General features: G+C 33.1%; 2 long non-coding RNA genes across 2 annotated transcripts; one reads left to right on the forward strand and one right to left on the reverse strand.

Moving 5' to 3' along the window:
- Positions 1-233: 233 nt before the first annotated feature.
- On the forward strand, positions 234-6355 carry LOC127842564 (uncharacterized). The gene is made up of 4 exons (XR_008031703.1): positions 234-423; positions 3467-3539; positions 3825-4012; positions 5286-6355. It is a non-coding gene; the product is annotated as an uncharacterized LOC127842564 (long non-coding RNA).
- A 4483-nt stretch (positions 6356-10838) lies between these two features.
- On the reverse strand, positions 10839-13692 carry LOC127843105 (uncharacterized). Its single transcript, XR_008032098.1, has 5 exons — positions 13585-13692; positions 13143-13244; positions 11948-12010; positions 11370-11420; positions 10839-11025 (listed from the first exon to the last, which is right to left on the reverse strand). It is a non-coding gene; the product is annotated as an uncharacterized LOC127843105 (long non-coding RNA).
- Positions 13693-18855: the final 5163 nt, after the last annotated feature.

The following is an 18855-nucleotide window of genomic DNA, read 5'->3' on the forward strand; positions in this document are numbered from 1 at the left end:
TTTTTCAGCAATGTCATAATACCATATTATGCTCTAATTGCCAGGTAATTTTGCAGGAAACATCCTTGATATTGCCGCATTGTTATTAAAGATAGATCTAGTTATATAATTGGATTGAATACATTTTAATTTTTATTTTCAAAAATACATTTTGTATTACTTTTTATTTTCAAAAACATATTTTAATTGTAGGCCTATTAAACAATTCTGAACGTTTTACAATTCCAGCTTTCCCACGCAGCCTCAGAGTTTGCTGCAGATGAAACGGGTCTTTTACAGAAAGTGTTCGCTGCCAAATATTGTGGGTGCGATTGAAGGCACTTTGGTGCCAATAGTGGGACCATCAGAGAACGAAGAGGTCATCGTTTGCCGAAAAGGGTTTCATGCTCTTAATTGTCAGGCGGTCTCCTTACCTGATTTGAAGTAAGATTATTTGTAAGGTTTCCTTTTCTTAAAGGGACAAGGGCAATGAAAATCCTAATGTGAAATGAACTGACAAGGTTATTTAGTTAAAATAACTATTTAATCAGTTCCAGTTTATATCCCATTAATATTTCAGAGGCATTAGATGTCCCCGCCTGTATACAATTTTATAATATTCAGTTGCTAAATATAAATTAAGGCGGGGTTTAGTGACATAGGCGGATCCATTTTTGGGCGGACGCGGCGTACGCCCACCCTAAATCGCCAAAGTAAAGTCAATTCATTTGATGTCCCATACTTAACTAGATCTAAATCACCCATTTAAATTCATTTTTCTTCTTTTTCGTACGCAACATTTCCCACTAATCACAGACAATCGCTAAATGTTTTAACTTTAGACTCTCTGTAGCCCCGTTTTTCAAGTCGAACTTTGCGATTCTGATGTATCCCTCTTTTTGCACATTGATTCTCTTTTCGCTGCAGTTTCGATAAGTGGTTGTCAAAGCCTTCAAAATCACTAAAATCGTGGAGATTCCGGGGAGCTTCGCCCCCTGGACCCCCTAGCAGGAGCCCTAGCGCCCCCCCCCCTGGAACCCAGCACATCTTTCAATATCCCGCCCCCTCTAACCAGAAATCCTGGAAAAACCCCTGAGTGACGTCACACCTTTTGAAATTTAAAATAACGGTCATCTGAAGTACCGGTACATGTGATGGTCTCGTTTTTTAATTTATTGGTCCATATATTTGTACTGGACGTTTACTGACGCATGTCGCAAAGGTGTTTACAACTTAAAATGTACACATAAATATACATACATGGGCCAAACATTAAAACATTAAAACATAAACATAAGCATTTTTATTTTTTATTGTATGTTCATACATTTTCTAGTAATGATAAATATGCCATTTTTAAGACATTTGTATGCAGAATGTTACAATATACTTATTTTACTAAGGCATTCGACTACGTCGTAAGGGATAATTTATGGTATAAATTGATAAAGTTAGGTATTCGTGGTCCTATTCTTGATATCATGAGGTCGATGTATAATGCGATTAAGTCCAAAATCAAACATTGTAACGAAATAAGTGATAGTTACGAATGCATGCTTGGAGTGAGACAGGGTAAATGTTTGTCCCCGTTTTTATTTTCAATGTACTTAAACGACTTAGAGTCAGAATTTTACATTAAAGGTATAGAAGGTATTGATGTTAATACTTTTAAAATGTTTCTTTTACTTTATGCTGATGATATGATTATTTTCGGTAACACAGCAGAAGAATTACAAAAAAGGATTAGATTAACTTCAAGATTATTGTCAGCGCTGGAAACTTATTGTAAACACTGAAAAAACAAAAATCATGATTTTCAGAAAAGGTGGGCGACAAACTTCTAAACATTTTTACTATAACGGTCAACGGGTTGCTATTGAAAATAAGTTTAATTATTTCGGTATCGTTTTTACACCTGGAGGTTCCTTTTCGGAAGCACAAACTACGCTTTCAGGACAGGCATTAAAAGCTATTTTTAAAATCAATAAATATTTCATAAATTTACTGACCTTTCTGTGAGTCACAGATTAAATCTTTTTGATAGACTTATAATGCCAATTCTGAACTACGGCAGTGAAGTTTGGCGCTTTTCTAGTGGTATGTCTATTGAACGTGTTCATATGCAATTCTGTAAACAAATACTGGGTGTAAAAAGATGTACACAAAATGATTTTTTATATGGCGAACTTGGTCGTCTTAATTGTCAATCTGCTAGATATGTTAATATTATTAAATACTGGATTAAGTTAGTTAGAACATCAGAAAATAAAATCAACTGGTGTTCACTACTTAAAGACTTGCTTGGTAACTTAGGATTTTACGAGGTATGGTTGTTTCAGGATGTTGGAAATGACAAGGTGTTCATCTCAAATGTTAAACAGAGATTAAATGATAATTTTATTCAAAACTGGAATGAGAGACTGAACAACTCAAGCAGAGCCAATTTATATAAAAACATTGCCATTTTTAAATTCCAGCCTTATCTAGATTTGTGCACAATTAAACAATTTCGATTTTTTTTCTAAACTGAGATGCTCTTCACATAGATTGCATGTAGAAAGTGGGAGATGGGCCAAACCTCCCGTTCCTATAGGCGAAAGAATATGTTATATTTGAAACACATTAGAAGATGAATTTCACTTTGTTTTAGAGTGTAGAATGTATTCAGAATTAAGATCCCAGTATATACCGTTTTATTACAGAAATCGACATAACGTTATCAAATTTATTGAATTACTAACAACTGAAAATAAAACGTTGCTGCACAAATTATGTTGTTACATATATAAATCATTTATAGTACGGGCTAATAATACATATGTACCATGTTGATATATGTACGTGTTAAACGGACTTGTAAAATCTATTATAAAAAAAAACTGTTTTTGAATGTATTTGATCAATTGTCATTATTATCCTTTCATTGAAGGTTATCTAACATTATCGTGCCTATTGATATATATATATATATACAACAATATGTTTGCAATGTAGTTTAATAATTGTAATGAGTTGAATTACAGCGTACATGTACTTGTATTGTACTACAATTATCAAACATGTACAAAGCATGAATTGTGTTACTCGGTTAAGTAAGAAGTATTATTTCATATTAAGACCTAGTTTATGTAAAAATTATTAATATATGTATTGTTGAAATTGTACGTATTATTACTTTGTATAATCATGATTATTTACTATGTAAACACTGTACGCTTAATTCGTCCACTTGGGCTTTTGGCCTTCTGGATGTAATGTTCAAATAAACTTGAAACTTGAAAAACTTATTTCTTTTCATTAAATTTCCCCTTTGGAGGGATTCAAACTGCTATAGCCCCTTAAGCTGTGTCCTAATTTAACATTCTGACGGTGTATTTGCCAATGGCAAAATAAAGTACTATCTAGTTACCAGTGTGCGCTCAAACAAATATGATATTTTATGAAATCATGTTATCTGTCATTAAAAAATCTTTTAACAATTAAATAGATTCCTGGATGTGGTTGCTCGTTAGCCGGGTTCAACACATGATGCAGCGATATTTGAGAATTATCGGTTGAAGGTAACACGAAAATGTAGTAAGAAAATTTGACTTATTGAATTTGTTCACAAATGTCATTGAGTAACATCAAAGATACATAACAAAAATGTACAAGAAACTATGTCTCAAAAAATCTTCGTTGCTGATTGTTTATCCCCTGACTAATTCAGAGGAAATATTGCATTATTTCCGTCCTTCACATTTTGTCGCTACGGATCTTTTTCGACAGTTTCTTATATGTTTATTTGCATGTATGCTTGCATGTATTCATGGTATGATCATTCTTTTTAACCAAATTATTCACAGAATTACCTTGAACACCATGAAGGGATGATCCTGCTTAAGGACAGTGGGTATGCCCTCAAGAGGTACCTATTGACACCCATCGCAGTTCCTTGCAATAAGCAAGAAAAGCAATACAACAGACGTCAGCGGCAAGGTCGTTTGTGCATTGAGCGGGCATTCGGTTTACTGAAAGTGAAGTCTAGATTCAGGTAGAGGCCAATGTTGAGATTTAAACTTTACATGAACGTCCTGTATCATTAGGAGATGTGCAAATTATCAAATGGTTTCAGTTCAATGATTTCTATTGGAATATACTAGCAGATATCTGTGACAAGGGCCATCTGGGGAGCATACCCTCTCGGACAGGCTATTGTGTACCTTGTAAAAGATTTGAGGCTGTATTTTAATACGCCCGTACAAAACGGAACGTATTATAAGATCATCCTTGGCGGACGGCGTCCACAGCAGTGTCCGCTCTCTAATTCAATTAGTTTTCATCTGATCTTCACCAAACTTGGTAAGTAGTTGTATCTAGACAATATCTAGGTCAAGTTCGAATATGGGTCATGCCGGGTCAAAAACTAGGTCACGGGATCACTTAGTGCAAGGATTTAGCATGATGTCCGCTCTCTTATTGAAGTAGTTTTCATCCGATCTTCACCAAATTTGGTCAGAAGTTGTGTCTAGATGATATCTAGGTCAAGTTCGAATATTGGTCATGTCGGGTCAAAAAATAGGTAACAGAGTCACTTAGTGCGTTTAAAACAATCACCATTGTGTCTTATACCCTAGTCCATTAGTTGTGATATCATTTTGCCACTCAAATGGTAAGTTATGTGTTGCTTAATTTTCTAAAATATATCATTTTGCCACTCAAATGGTAAAGTTATCAAGTTGTCCAAAACCTGCAAACGGGTGTATCTTGTGACAGTTTGGCACTCTTGTCATATTTAAGATAAATTGAACACTTCATTGTCTGCAATTGCTGATATCACTTTGAGGTTGAACTGTTTTTCCTTAATGATTTCATTAATAAAGTACACCGTTATTTATTTTTCGCAAAATTTTATTTTCATCATTTTTATGCTCCCAAAGGAGGGCATATAGTGATCGCACTGTCTGTCTGTCTTTCTGTCACATTTTTTCGTTTAGGTTTCGAAAAATGCTCATAACTTCTATGTCGCTTCAGATGTAACCTTCATATTTGGTATGGATGTGTATATGGACAAGGCCTTTCCATACGCATACAAATTTTGACCCCTTTGACCTTGACCTTGAGCTTAGGGTCCGCGTTTAGGTTTAAAAAATCTGCGTTAAGGTTTCGAAAAATCGTTTTTCGGGGACATATGTCTTCCGATGGAGACAGCTCTTGTTTTTTTTACTTTCAACATTTGCCTTTATGAAGGGATATACCATCGATATGTCCCTTTCAGTAATTAATTATTGTCATATCCCATTGTTTTGCTATGTTTTTGACTATAGATGTCTTTACAAGACTGGTGGCATTCTACCATTTACACCACAAAAATGTGCCAGAATGTTCATGGCCTGTTGTCTGTTGCACAACCCGTGCATGAGAAACGAACTACCAAAACCACCAGCAATTGATGAAGAAGAGGACCATGATCTGGTAGTGGCTGCGCCTGACAACAACTTTGGTGGTGTGGCAGCCCGAAATCAATTTGTTCAAATACGTTGATTGATTGGACAATGGTTCATATGTGAGAGATATCTAGGCATAGGTCACTTACAGCTTGCTGTATGGCCTGGAAATCTCCCACATATGAACCATGTCTCATTTATAAATATTTGTCATTTGTGTGTGTGTTATTGTGTTGATTGAATTGGACACTGGTTCATATGTGAGAGTAATCAAGGCATAGGTCACTTACAGCTTGCTGTATGGCCTGGATATCTTTCACATATTGACCATGTCTCATATAATATAGTTGTTATTTTGTACATATTTTTCTGAAGCCACATATAATGTGTACTATAATTTTAGACTGTGGTTCGTATGTGAGAGATATCCAGGCATAGGTCACTTACAGCTTGCTGTATGGCCTGGATATCTCCCACATATGAACCATGCCTCATTTATAAATATTTGTTGTTTTTTTAACATGATATTCTTTCTTATTAGCCACATATAATGTTAACATTGATTTTAGACTGGGTTCAAATGAGAAAGATATCTAGGCATAGGTCACTTACAGCTTGCTGTACGGCTTGGATATCTCTCACATATTGACCAAAGTATCGTATGGGCTTACATTTCAGTGGCTAGTTGTCATTTTGTTTATTATTGTTACAGTTGTCATTGTTATATAATAAGTCAGTCTGTATTTTTTTGGTCCTGTGATGTAAATGTCAGAGATACCATGGTTAGAAATCTTGTTGGCCTGGAACCTCCATGTCAGAGATACCATGGTTAGAAATCTTGTTGGCCTGGAACCTCCATGTCAGAGATACCATGGTTAGAAATCTTGTTGGCCTGGAACCTCCATGACAGAGATACCATGGTTAGAAATCTTGTTGGCCTGGAACCTCCATGTCAGAGATACCATGGTAAGAAATCTTGTTGGCCTGGAACCTCCATGTCAGAGATACCATGGTTAGAAATCTTGTTGGCCTGGAACCTCCATGTCAGAGATACCACGGTTAGAAATCTTGTTGGCCTGGAACCTCCAAAGAGATTTCTGCCATGATAACTCTTGACATATACATTACAAACTTTTAAAATCAACTGACTTTAAGTAAATTGTCAAAACTTAAAAATGTTAATCTTTTTTATATCTTGAAACTTTAACATCGACAACAAATTAAATCATGTATTATTTTTGCATGTTAGACATCACCCATGAATAGAATTACGTAGAAAATAGTACATGTTCTTTTAAATATAGCTGTGTTGTTTTTTAGTGAATAAATGATTTATTTTTGTATGAAATACAAGATTTTGACACACACAAAAAACAGCTTTTGTTCTTATTTTCACTGCAAATGATTATTCAAACAGATGAACCGTTGTATTATTCCGCAGTCTAGATAAGAAAAAAGTTGGACGAAAGAAGTGTTACTTCTAACATGCAAATGTACGACTATACATTGTATCTCCAATTTAAGATGAAACGTGGGATCCTAGACATGAAACTGGTTATAAACTGGTTATAAATGGACTGTGTTTTAACTAATATATTGCCATGATGCGCTGACATTGTGCACCGTGCAAATACATGCATGTAAGCTTAACCCTATAAATAACTGTATAAATACTGCCTGTGTATGTATATATTCTTTATTTATCTGATAATCACGTGTAATCACAGCTTTTTATTAAAAATAATCTAACTCAAATCAAAAATCAAAATTTATTTATTGTCGGTATGAAATAACATGACAGATCTGGCCAGTGAAATATGGGAGGAGGTAATTCTCACGCATTGAACATGCTCAATGAGGTAACAATATTTTACGCGCATCGAACACTGTTCAAATTTAAATTATAACAACCTATTCAAAAGTGAATTAAATTTAAGATTAAATGCGACATGAAGACATTTTTTTCACATTTTCTTTCGGTATGTTTGTAGTCGAACTGATTTCGTCATGGTCTGTCAAATTTTCGCTTAGAATTTTTGTTTTTGACTAATTTTTTTATTTCATTTATTTTTTATACTTAATAATAAGATTAAAACTAGTTTATACGACAAACGGGACGACTTTAATTTTGAAATTGTGAATTTTCCGATCCTAGATGGTGACATCCCTAAAGGGCCATCCTATGGTATTTACATTTCGCAGTTGGTACGTTATACCAGAGCATGTTCATGTATTAAAGATTTAAATGATCGTAATCTTGTATAAACGAAGAAATTGCTTAAACAAAGTTTTTTGTATCATAACTTGAGATGTAAATTCGCTAAATTACACTGAAAGTATGCTGATTTAATTTCAAAATATAATGCTTCTTTAAAATGGCATTTAACTAATGGAATTTCCCATCCATCATTTTATGGAGATGTTTTGAAGCGTGTTCGCAAATAAAAATATGTTAAAGAAAATGTTTATATTAAACTTTTCAATTTAATTAACTCGTTTTTAACAAAAAGATATCATACTAACGTACTTAAAAACACGTGTTAGTTGGTTTTCGATTCACTTTATCTTTCTTCTCTTAAAATTTGGAATCATTAAAGTGATATTATGGACATTTTTCACTGTTGAACATAATTGTGTCTTTGTGTCGTATGAACAATTCTGCATGAAAACTACATTTAGATTCACATCATATATCGAATCATGAATTTCACGGGCGTCTGTCTATAACACAATTTTAATATGCGTAAATAAATAAATACAAAAAATAATATGACACATAACTATAAAAACAGGAATGAATGCCAAAAAGTTAACCTCAATTTTTACAATTTCATCGATATCATAAACACCGCGGGCACCAGTCTAAAGCACAAGGCATAATTCAGCGTGAAGTTGTTTCCTGTGGCTGCAGGTTTGTACAAGACAATGGTTCTATTGTGCATTCGAAATGTAGAATCGTTTACTCATACACCCCTGAAGAAGTCATACGACCAACTTTCACAGTTGTAATCTACATGCATAGGTCATTGGGTTTATAGCTTTCAATTTTCATTTTATTTTCTCTCTGATAGGCGTTTTTGTTTGATTTTTTTTTGCAGTCACATAAATAACCAATCAATGTAATATGGAACGTATACAACCATTATTGCTGCTTCTTCCTGTATTGCGCGACGATGATCTGAATTATTAACTATATAATGCTATATTCCTAAATCTTTTTCTATAAAGAAGGAATGTAGTTGATACTTGTTCGTAGTTTCATTTCATCGTTCTACAAAAAGTTGTAGCTCTGTTGCTCTGGTCTCTTTCTTACCATTGAGTAATTAAATGCTAATTAAATTGAATGCGTTTTAATTCCCTTTTATTACTGTTAAAAATGAGTTACAATGATATGAGGTAAAATTTTATTTACACTTGAATGTATCATGAATATTGATGGGCTAAGTGTGAGGTTGAGCGCTCTAAAACCGGTTTAAACCCCCAACTCTTTGCATTGACCGTTCCAAGGCGGTGCCCTCAGCTTTATTCTTTTATGTGTTATGTATGTTGTTTTGTATTGTGCTGTTTTGGCCATTGGTCACTTGCCTTGCAAATAAAGGACCAACTAATCGTGTATAATGAGAATTCAATACTGCTCTGGACAGCAGCTGGAGTTTCACTTCTTTATATTGAGTGATAGAACTCAGGTAACATAAACCACCAAAAATATTGCCAAATAAGTGCAAGAATTCTGGTAACTGACGAAAATAATACATTTTGCAGTGCAAGAAACCTTACATTTATTCATAAAATGTTAGATAAATGTAATACCTTTCACGCATACTGCAAAATACTGAGTATAATATTTCCCCGGGGGGGGGGGAGGGTAACTTTCCAATTTAGGGTAGGGGTGTCCCGCTGAGACTTCCGAAATCAAATGTTACCCATTTTTATACCGGAACTCTTATAAAGTAGACCCATTTTGATACAAGATTTTTGAAAAAGCATACCCATTTGTATACGATACCATTGAAAAAGTGGACCCATTTCAATACGAGAAGTTTGATTAACTGGACCCATTTAAATACTAGAATTTGATAAAGTGGACACATTTCATACTAGAATTGTAATCTCTTTCATATCAATACAGTATACTTATTGAATTTGCTATTATATCTTTCCCGCGACTGAAATTTACTTGTTAATACCCATTTATATACAAGAATGGCATTTATCATACCCATTTTGATACTTTCAAATCTATATGCATTTATATACGAGCAAATTTCTGATTTCAATACTCATATCTATACTTAGATGCTCAAAACCATACACATATCTATAATTTTAGTCGAAAAACACACCGCATAAAATCGGCACACCCCTATATACCCGTATATAGGAAGTTACCCCCCCCCCAGGGAATATTTCTCTATGTAAAGAAACTGTTTTGCTCTTGTTTAAAAGTTGGAATGTCAGTTCTATGACTTTTTACATTCCATATTCATGTAACCAATTAAGAAACATTTATATTGTTTGATTAATCATACAGTTTGAAAAAAAGCTTAAAACATGTATGGCATAATGTCATTATTTTTGTCAAACAACACTTTATTCCAAATGCTTGAAGTGAATATTTATGAGTAAAATACATAACGACTGTTTGGTAGTACAAGGTCAAGTGATTTTAGCCGTAATGATAATTATCAACCATATTTGTGTAGAACATTAATTTGATTTTTAAAAGTGTAAAATATTTACTAAACAAATTGTTTTGTCTGTGTTTAATATGGTAATTACATGTAATCAACATAACAAATTATTTCATTTAACATGAGACAAACAATAATGCACTGCTTTATATCACATTCAAGAAAAATAGAACTATGATATATATTTGTATATAGAAATTAGAAATCATCATTTTCTTTTAGTAAATTACTTCTGTTAAAAACAACAATTTATCTGACATCAAAATTAATATTGAAATTTCAATGCATGTAATGTTTTTATGTGACAAAAGATACATACAACAGCTGAAGAAATGTAATTTATTTGGACGACAAAATAACAGATATATAGACGTTTTGTGCATGTGTTCTCAAGTATGTGACACATGCACACAATTCATTATAAGCTTACAATGGATGACAAAATAACAGATATATAGGCTTAATAAGGCGTTTTGTGCATGTGTTCTCAAGTATGTGACACATGCACACAATTCATTATAAGCTTACAATGGATGACAAAATAACAGATATATATGCTTAATAAGGCGTTTTGTGCATGTGTTCTCAAGTATGTGACACATGCACACAATTCATTATAAGCTTACAATGGATGACAAAATAACAGATATATAGGCTTAATAAGGCGTTTTGTGCATGTGTTCTCAAGTATGTGACACATGCACACAATTCATTATAAGCTTACAAAGTATGTTACACATGCACACAATTCATTATAAGCTTACAATTCAAACATCAAATTATCTGAATACTGCTTAGTAACCAGAACTGAAAGACTTTAACTTATTTTTTCAAGGAAGAGGTTTCTCTCCTGGTTCAATTCATTACTGCGAACAGCCTCCACAAGAAGTTTTCCTGAATGTCCAGCAGCTCAGCAGAACATTGGCATGCTGAAAATAGATATTTAAAACAAATTCAAATTTTAGCACAGAGTTAAGATTTGAGATCTATTGACATCATTTGATTTCCAAGAATATGATTTTCAATGTTAAATGTAATAATTTTATTTACAGGGTGTTTTTACAATTTGCACCATGTATGATGAATTCACAAGTTTATCTATTACAAGGCATACATTTGTATTCGCTATCAAAGTCTTACCCCTTTATTTATACTTAATTATGTTCTATGTAATATTTTAACATAATTGTATCATTTCTTGGTTGTTTTTGTTTATTGTACTGGCTTAATTGACGATTGTATTGATCTATGTAAATAAAAAAATTGTACTTACATTCAACACTGGTCTTCTTCTTTTTTTTCAGTGGTTTGGATACTACCTCCTCTATGAAGCAAAGAAGCATTTGTACGAACATCATTGTTTTAACATAAACATTTGAGGACATAGCAATAAGAAGTTATACTTTATTTATTGGTAATATGCAATCAATCATATGTGACAATTGTCACATTCAACGACATTTCTGAGCATTTAATTGTATAACAGACATAGTCTGCATTTCATCAAGTACATAGTGAGGTAATTGACCCATTATTTCCAAAACAACCTATATACGTTTGTACAGGGGGGGGGGGTATTGGTGGGAACATATGTGGTAATAGGATTAATAACATTAGATAGCGCCTTAACCGACAGAGCTATTTTGCTAAATGGGTATAAACAATCAAAACTAAAAAAATATGACCTCAAAAGGAAAACGAGAAAAGAGCCAAACAATTAATAAAATGAATGTTATCTCAATATTTCTAAATATCGTTTCAGATGAGATATTGATAAAACACGTGTTGGGAAGTTATTAACATGTGACTTAAATGTAAAAACATAACCAAAACAAATACGCTGATCAATACCTTTATCTGCAACAGCTTGTGACTCTGTTTGTTATGCTGTGAAACTGTCATTTTCAGGATTTTCTGCAAGATTGAATGATGATAAAAGTACAAATGTAATGTCTTATTATGGCGGTAAAATACAACCAGCTTATAATTCCTAATCTGGAATACCAAACTAACTGCACATATATTAGCTAGTAGCTATCAACTGCATTTATTGATTCAGATGTAAGTGATGAATGGCTTTACATGCTGTTGATAGCGAAAATTGCAATTGTCTGAATTTAACTAAGAATTGTGCTCTACCAACTGATGCAACTTAATTGTTTAAATTGCAATATTGCTGTTTACTGCAGCGATCAAAATACACAGAGCACAACACAAATATGTGTGCCTATTGGTCCGGTGTCGTTCCTTTTTAGCCCATCCAGGACAACCTTTGGGACACAGGAGAGTACCTGTTTAAAATAGTACCTGTTACAAAATAAATTCCAACAAATAATTATTACAAAAGATTAAGCAAACCATGGTCGAGTAATACTCACATGTTTCAAACATTACATTATATAAATTATGTAAAAAAAAAGATACAATTTCAATCATTTTCGATAAAATATATAACTATTTAAAACAAGAGATGTGTATATTATAAACAAAATGCCCCTATTGCGCCGCTTTGAAATAAAATTTCAATATATCATTTGGCAGGTTTAGAAATTATCTCCCTTTTAAAGCTTATCCATCCCCTGGATTGTATTTTTTCGACTTTTGACCTTGAAGGATGACCTTGACCTTTCACCACTCAAAATGTGCAACTCAATGAGATATACACATGCATGCCAAATATCAAGTTGCTATCTTCAATATTGCAAAAGTTATGGCCAATGTTAAAGTTTTCGGACGGACTGACGGACGGACAGATATACAGTTCAAATGCTATATGCCATCCTACCGGGGGCATAAAAAGTGTATTATTAAGAGAACATGGCATCATTTGTATCAGAGTAGCATGCTAATTTGTTTGCGTATTATTTATATAAAACATTCATCATGTGTCTTATGAATAACAGGATTATCTGGTTAATCTCTATAAATCATTTTGCAGTTTATTGTTTGTATTAACAAAGATTTAGACTTAATTTTGCTTCAGTATGCTTGAACAAAACTTTAACTTAAGCACATTTTTATTTATATTTTATAAAAACTTGCAAACCTTTTCTTGTACAGTAGTAGATCTAAGTCCCTGTACAGCCTCCCCACCTCCAGTCTTCTGTACTTCTTTATGATTTTTGCGGGCATTTGCAACAGTCCGACACTGAGAAAGAAGTATAATTAATAAAAAGTGGTATTTGCAATGAGCATATATTGAATAGTCATGTTTAATAAAAGAATAATTAATAACTTGGATAATTGTTTAGTGAAACACAAGTCAATATGAGTATCTACATGAGGGTGAAGCCACCGTGTTTGGAACACAGTGTTCAGGGGAATTTTATACTGTACACAAGGTTCAGTACCCCAAATAAGTAACATTTTGTATGCAGAACTTTATATCATCATTACAATTATCATTATTTTTTTCTTGTATTTAATTTCATCTAACACCTCACAATAAGGTATTGTGCAAAATTAAAATAAAGCAGTTTATTATATACCTGTTTAATGCTTTTAACAAAATACAGGCTGTATCAATCGTTGAAATAAAAAATCCCGTATTACGCTACTCGCTGTTTCCAATTCCGTATTACCATACTAGCCGGACTACTTCGACCCATTTAATGACGTCACATTAGAAATATTTTATATTACGAAATATATTACGTAGTACATGGTGTGACGTCATTTCTGTGGCAAAACACAATAGTTTTATCTAAACTCTGTAGGGACATGTCGGACGTGGTGTTTTTTAACAGTAAACTATGTGTTAAAACGTATTTTGGAGTGTGTGTTTATCATGCATAAATGTATATTTCGATAGGAATAAAATAAAATAGTGTGGTTTAAACTAAGTTTCGAGAAATACATGGAAGATAGAAGTGGAAGTGCATATCGTTTAAACGTTTTTGTTATAAACATCGGATTAAAGTTGTCAACTTAATATGTTATAAAAATTGGATTAACGAGAGCATTAAGGTAAGCGTGTCGGAAACCTGTGTTTTCCCGGTTCGAATGTTTACACGTTAATTTACTTTATTCATACGCGTCTTAAAGGGGCCTTTTCACAGATTTTGGCATTTTTTAATTCATTCATTAAATGCTTTATATTGATAAATCTAAACATTGGATCGTAAAGGCTTCAGTAAAAAATCTAGAATAAAATTAAAAAAAGGAAAAGAACATTGCCCGGAGCAGGTTTCGAACCAGTGACCCCTGGAGTCCTGCCAGAGTCCTGAAGTAAAAACGCTTTAGCCTACTGAGCTATTCCGCCGACTACACATACTTGACGTATTTTATACCTTATATAAGCAATCTTCGTAGTTTAACAAAATTTAACGACAAAAACAGAACTCTCCAAATTATTCAATCGTTGCAACGCTTTATAATTTTTAGGTTTTAAAATCGTCAAAAGATGCATATAATGGCTATAATAGACCATGGTAAATGTTCAGTATTACTGTTTCCTCACAAATATCATAACTAAAACGAAAATTTGCGAATCTGAAACAACTTTTTTCAATTTTGTCAGTTTACCAAAGCGAGAAAAGATCCCTTTAAATAAATGGCGTAGAGCTACCGTTTTAGTCATTGTTTTGTCAGTTTTGTTAAAGTAAAAAATACATTTGTTAACTGTTTTCGTAAGTTGTTGTATATAATAAAAGGAATATTACGCTAGTCAATTGTTCCAAGTGTTTGTATCACTCTCGTGGCTTGTGCTATTTCGCATCACACTCGAGGCTCTGCCTCTCGTGTGATACGTCATCACACAAGCCACTCGAGTGATACAAACTCTTGGAACAATTTACTAGCGTAATATTCCGTATATACATTGGGGAGGGATGTTTCATCCTCATAATATAACCACTAAAATACTACTTTAATTACCTTCAGTTGTTGCCATCAGGGTTTTTTTACTAAGAAAGTGACGCCGATAGGCGGCGTCTTCCCCTACCAGAATGTTTTCCCCACAAAATACAATTTCCCCTCCAATAATATCATTTTTCACCAAAACATATCGTTCTTTAGCATTTATATCAGTTTTAAACCGATTATTGATAATTTTGATTGCTTAATTATCCATAATCCACCGCAATACTAGCTCATTTGTTTGCGGTGGTCGCTAAAACATGTAAAAATAAAAATAAGCGTCTACGGAGTTGGATTAGAATGTGTAGTTTGCGGTTCCGGTTAATTTTTGCAAAGTCATGCGGAACATTTCACACTTTATCGCTGTCAATGTTGATAGAAGAATCCTCAAACTAAACGTTCTTACATCTGAGTCGTTAAGGGCATGCTATATTACGTAATGGATAAAGGGAAGTCACGCTAAATGTCATTAGTGTTTGCTAACGTTTTTTTATGATTTTGACAGAAAACTTCTTTATTGTAATTTGGAAAAATTTCATCTAGATTTGATTGGGAATGGGGCCGTTTTTTTTTTTGCTTTGGGAATGCCTCCAATATCCGGAGATGCAGACAGTGGTGAAAAACCCCTGAAATCAGAGTATATGAGTTATAGACATTGATTAATTTTTTCCCCAAATATGTCTCTTTCGCCCTCTATTTTCCCCTTTCACCCAGCGTCCAGCGTCTTCCCCTTTGTTTTAAAAAAATCCCTCACCATTTACTCTTGAGATCTTCAATAGACCTCCCATTGCCTCCCACAGCATAAATACTAGATGAACAAAACAATAATTCATGACAGCTCATATAAATCCATTTATAGCATGACCTACGCTCCAGGAGTGAAATAACGTAATGCTCAATTTTGTTTAATACACTTGTTATATAACTGTGAAATGACGTCATTTTTATGACGAAATGACGTGACTATTCCAGCGAATTTCTTCAGTTAAACTCTTTCACAATGTGAATAAACGGTGAAAAGAGCATAAAATAAAGAGAAAATGTGTTTGTTATGTTAAAAATAGAATCTTAGATTCGTGGTCATTTGTATTGACTTTAATATGATAATAGGTGCTACCTAATTAACGGGAAAAAGCTTATTTGATGTTTGTTAAAGATAACACGGGTAATATATGTCTGCACATTATCTTCTTCTTCTTCTTTTATAATAATGGCTATGTTCAATACTGATACATTATGGCCATGCGTGGGGGGTTAAAAAGAAATAGATTGATATGTTTCCCGAGTTACTCAATCCACTCAGGAAAATCCTATCAACAGTGGTAAAAAAGGTGCAAAACCTAACACCTTAAGCTCTTAAGACTTAAATATATACATATACAACTGTGCATGTGGTGAGAATATTAGTCGGGTTAAAAACAGGATAAAAGCAGAATCATGTGATCTAAGGAAGGAACACTGATGTAGACAGCACTGATTTAAATCCAGGGATCGTATCAGCGCTGACTACATAAGATGGAAGTGTGTTCCATTGTACAACTGTTCTTGGAAAGAACGAAAATTTGTGGTAATAAGCTGTACTTGGTGGTACATTGTATTTGGTATGCCATGTGATGGTGATGGCGTGAGTGTCTAATGTATGGAGTGAGATAGTGAAGGGGATTGACACCAACATGATTATATACTATTTTATAGAACAAAATGAGTCTAGCTTGTTGTCTTCTTGATTGCAAGGTATTCCAATTCAAATCCTTAATTATATTTGTGATTTTTATCATCCAACAAAACATTCAATTTCTTTACAAAACAATATGTAATTTAGCAAAGTAATAAAATATAATTTGTTTAAATCTTAAACAAGTTTATGAAGCTATGCTTTTTGTATAGTAACCCCTTGTACTGTTTTCAAACTCTTAAATATGTATTTCATTTTTTGTTTCCATTTTTCAAAACAATGTTAGAATTAAAAAAAAATAAATAAAAAATCTCGCGAAACTGTGTTTTATCGATGTTTTCCATATGCAAGGATGCCATTTATGTTTTAGGGCGAGATTATTTCTAAAACGATTTTATTTAACTTAAGCATAAAAAAGAAAGGTGCCGTACTTCATTATTTTGGTCCCATGTCTAAATCATCGACAACGTAAATGTATCCCCTGCATATGTAAATGAAAAACTTTTTGTACTTAATTAATGTTAATAAACATATAAATACAGCAATGCTTGCGGGAGTGTTTGCGTCTATCTTGAAAGAAGTGCATAGACCTCATTCACTGCGCAAAATTACACAGAGCAGAAATATCACCTTTGGCTTTGGACACAATACTCTTTGCATATCTTCCGCACTGTTAGAGCTTTTGTCATGAAATGTGGTAAACTTATTGTATTTTTCTGAATCCTCAGGAATTAACAGTTGGTAAAAACTATGACTTATGGCATACACAGATTGAACATTACTAGGTTGGTGCTAAGGAGAAAATACTAGTAGCAAAAATTTAGGTTTATGATGAAGACCCACAGCATAAGCTTAACGCTAAATATATGAGTGTACCTGTCACTTTATGTGTGAGACAAAAAATAAACAACAACATACTTATTATCACGAATTTACTGTTATCAACCAGACTTGTTTTACCAGTAAATAATTTACCAAACCATATTTAAATAAAATATAATCAAATATTTTTCACCTGAATTTAATTACATTATTTCGTTTATTTTCATTTCAATTAATTCATTTTCATGTTTTGAAAGTAAAGATATTCAGTCATTATGGAATGTGGCATTAAACATATAGACAGCAGCTGCGTATTGCATGTGAATGAGGCAGTTTCCACATGAATATGATTATAAAATAACAACCCGATTATTAAACTGCATGTACATCCCAATTGATTAAAGTCAAGTTTTTGTATGTTCAAGCTCATAAACAAAATAACACATTCAGTATGTTCATTTATACCCTTATCTTCTCGCCCTTGTTTCTGTGCACTCAACACATGTTGTATTAGACACACTGTTATGAGTTTGCATATATTCGGTAAGTTCATACCACCCGTTTGTTAGTTAAAAAACACGCTCAGTCATGGCACTAAATGTCAATGAGTTGACTTTATCAAAGATGTAGAACCAAAAAAAATACTCCACTCATCCAGTACGCCTTCTATGAAGAAATAATAACAAGCAGTCATCAAATAAAATGAACACCGTATCCTACACGTTCGCTTCTTATATGGTCTTCAAAAATTAATCAGAGACAGTTGACAAGACTAAACTTCTGCTTTTCGCTTATTTACAATTTTTTCAAAGTGTCAGTATAATGTGCAAAATAATAATGGTAATACACAACATGGTCTCAGGTGTGTCAAATGAATTTTTAGGCAAGGATAATTAATTATAGGTAAAAGTTCAAGTGTACAACACACTCTTTTGTAATAAAAATATTGCAAAGTGTGCTACTGGCACTGCATTATGCACATTTATATTTAAGCAAAAATTAACATCCATTTATATAATAAACAAGAAATCTTATACTTAAAAACAACTTAGTAGATATTGTTTAATGTACAATGTATCACTCAAAGTCATCATCACACAATGAGACAACACAATGGTCTCTAAACAGAGTGTGCTTTTTAATTGTGTCATACATTTTATGAATTAATACTAGTAATAGAAATACAGAAAAAACGTCTAGAGCTGCCTGGGAACTATCATTTTTAATATCAACAATTCATTTGACATGCCTGATTGCAAATTGTTAATTTCAATATTCTTTCACATTGTTTTCACACCTGATATTTGTTATGCTGTATATTCTTTTTGCTTACAAACATACAGAGTCTCTTCACAATAATTGCAGTTTCTTTACAGTCCACTAACGTTGAACATTACAGAGTCAC

The sequence above is a fragment of the Dreissena polymorpha genome, chromosome 8, assembly GCF_020536995.1.
Source record: "Dreissena polymorpha isolate Duluth1 chromosome 8, UMN_Dpol_1.0, whole genome shotgun sequence".
NCBI classification, from domain to species: domain Eukaryota; kingdom Metazoa; phylum Mollusca; class Bivalvia; order Myida; family Dreissenidae; genus Dreissena; species Dreissena polymorpha.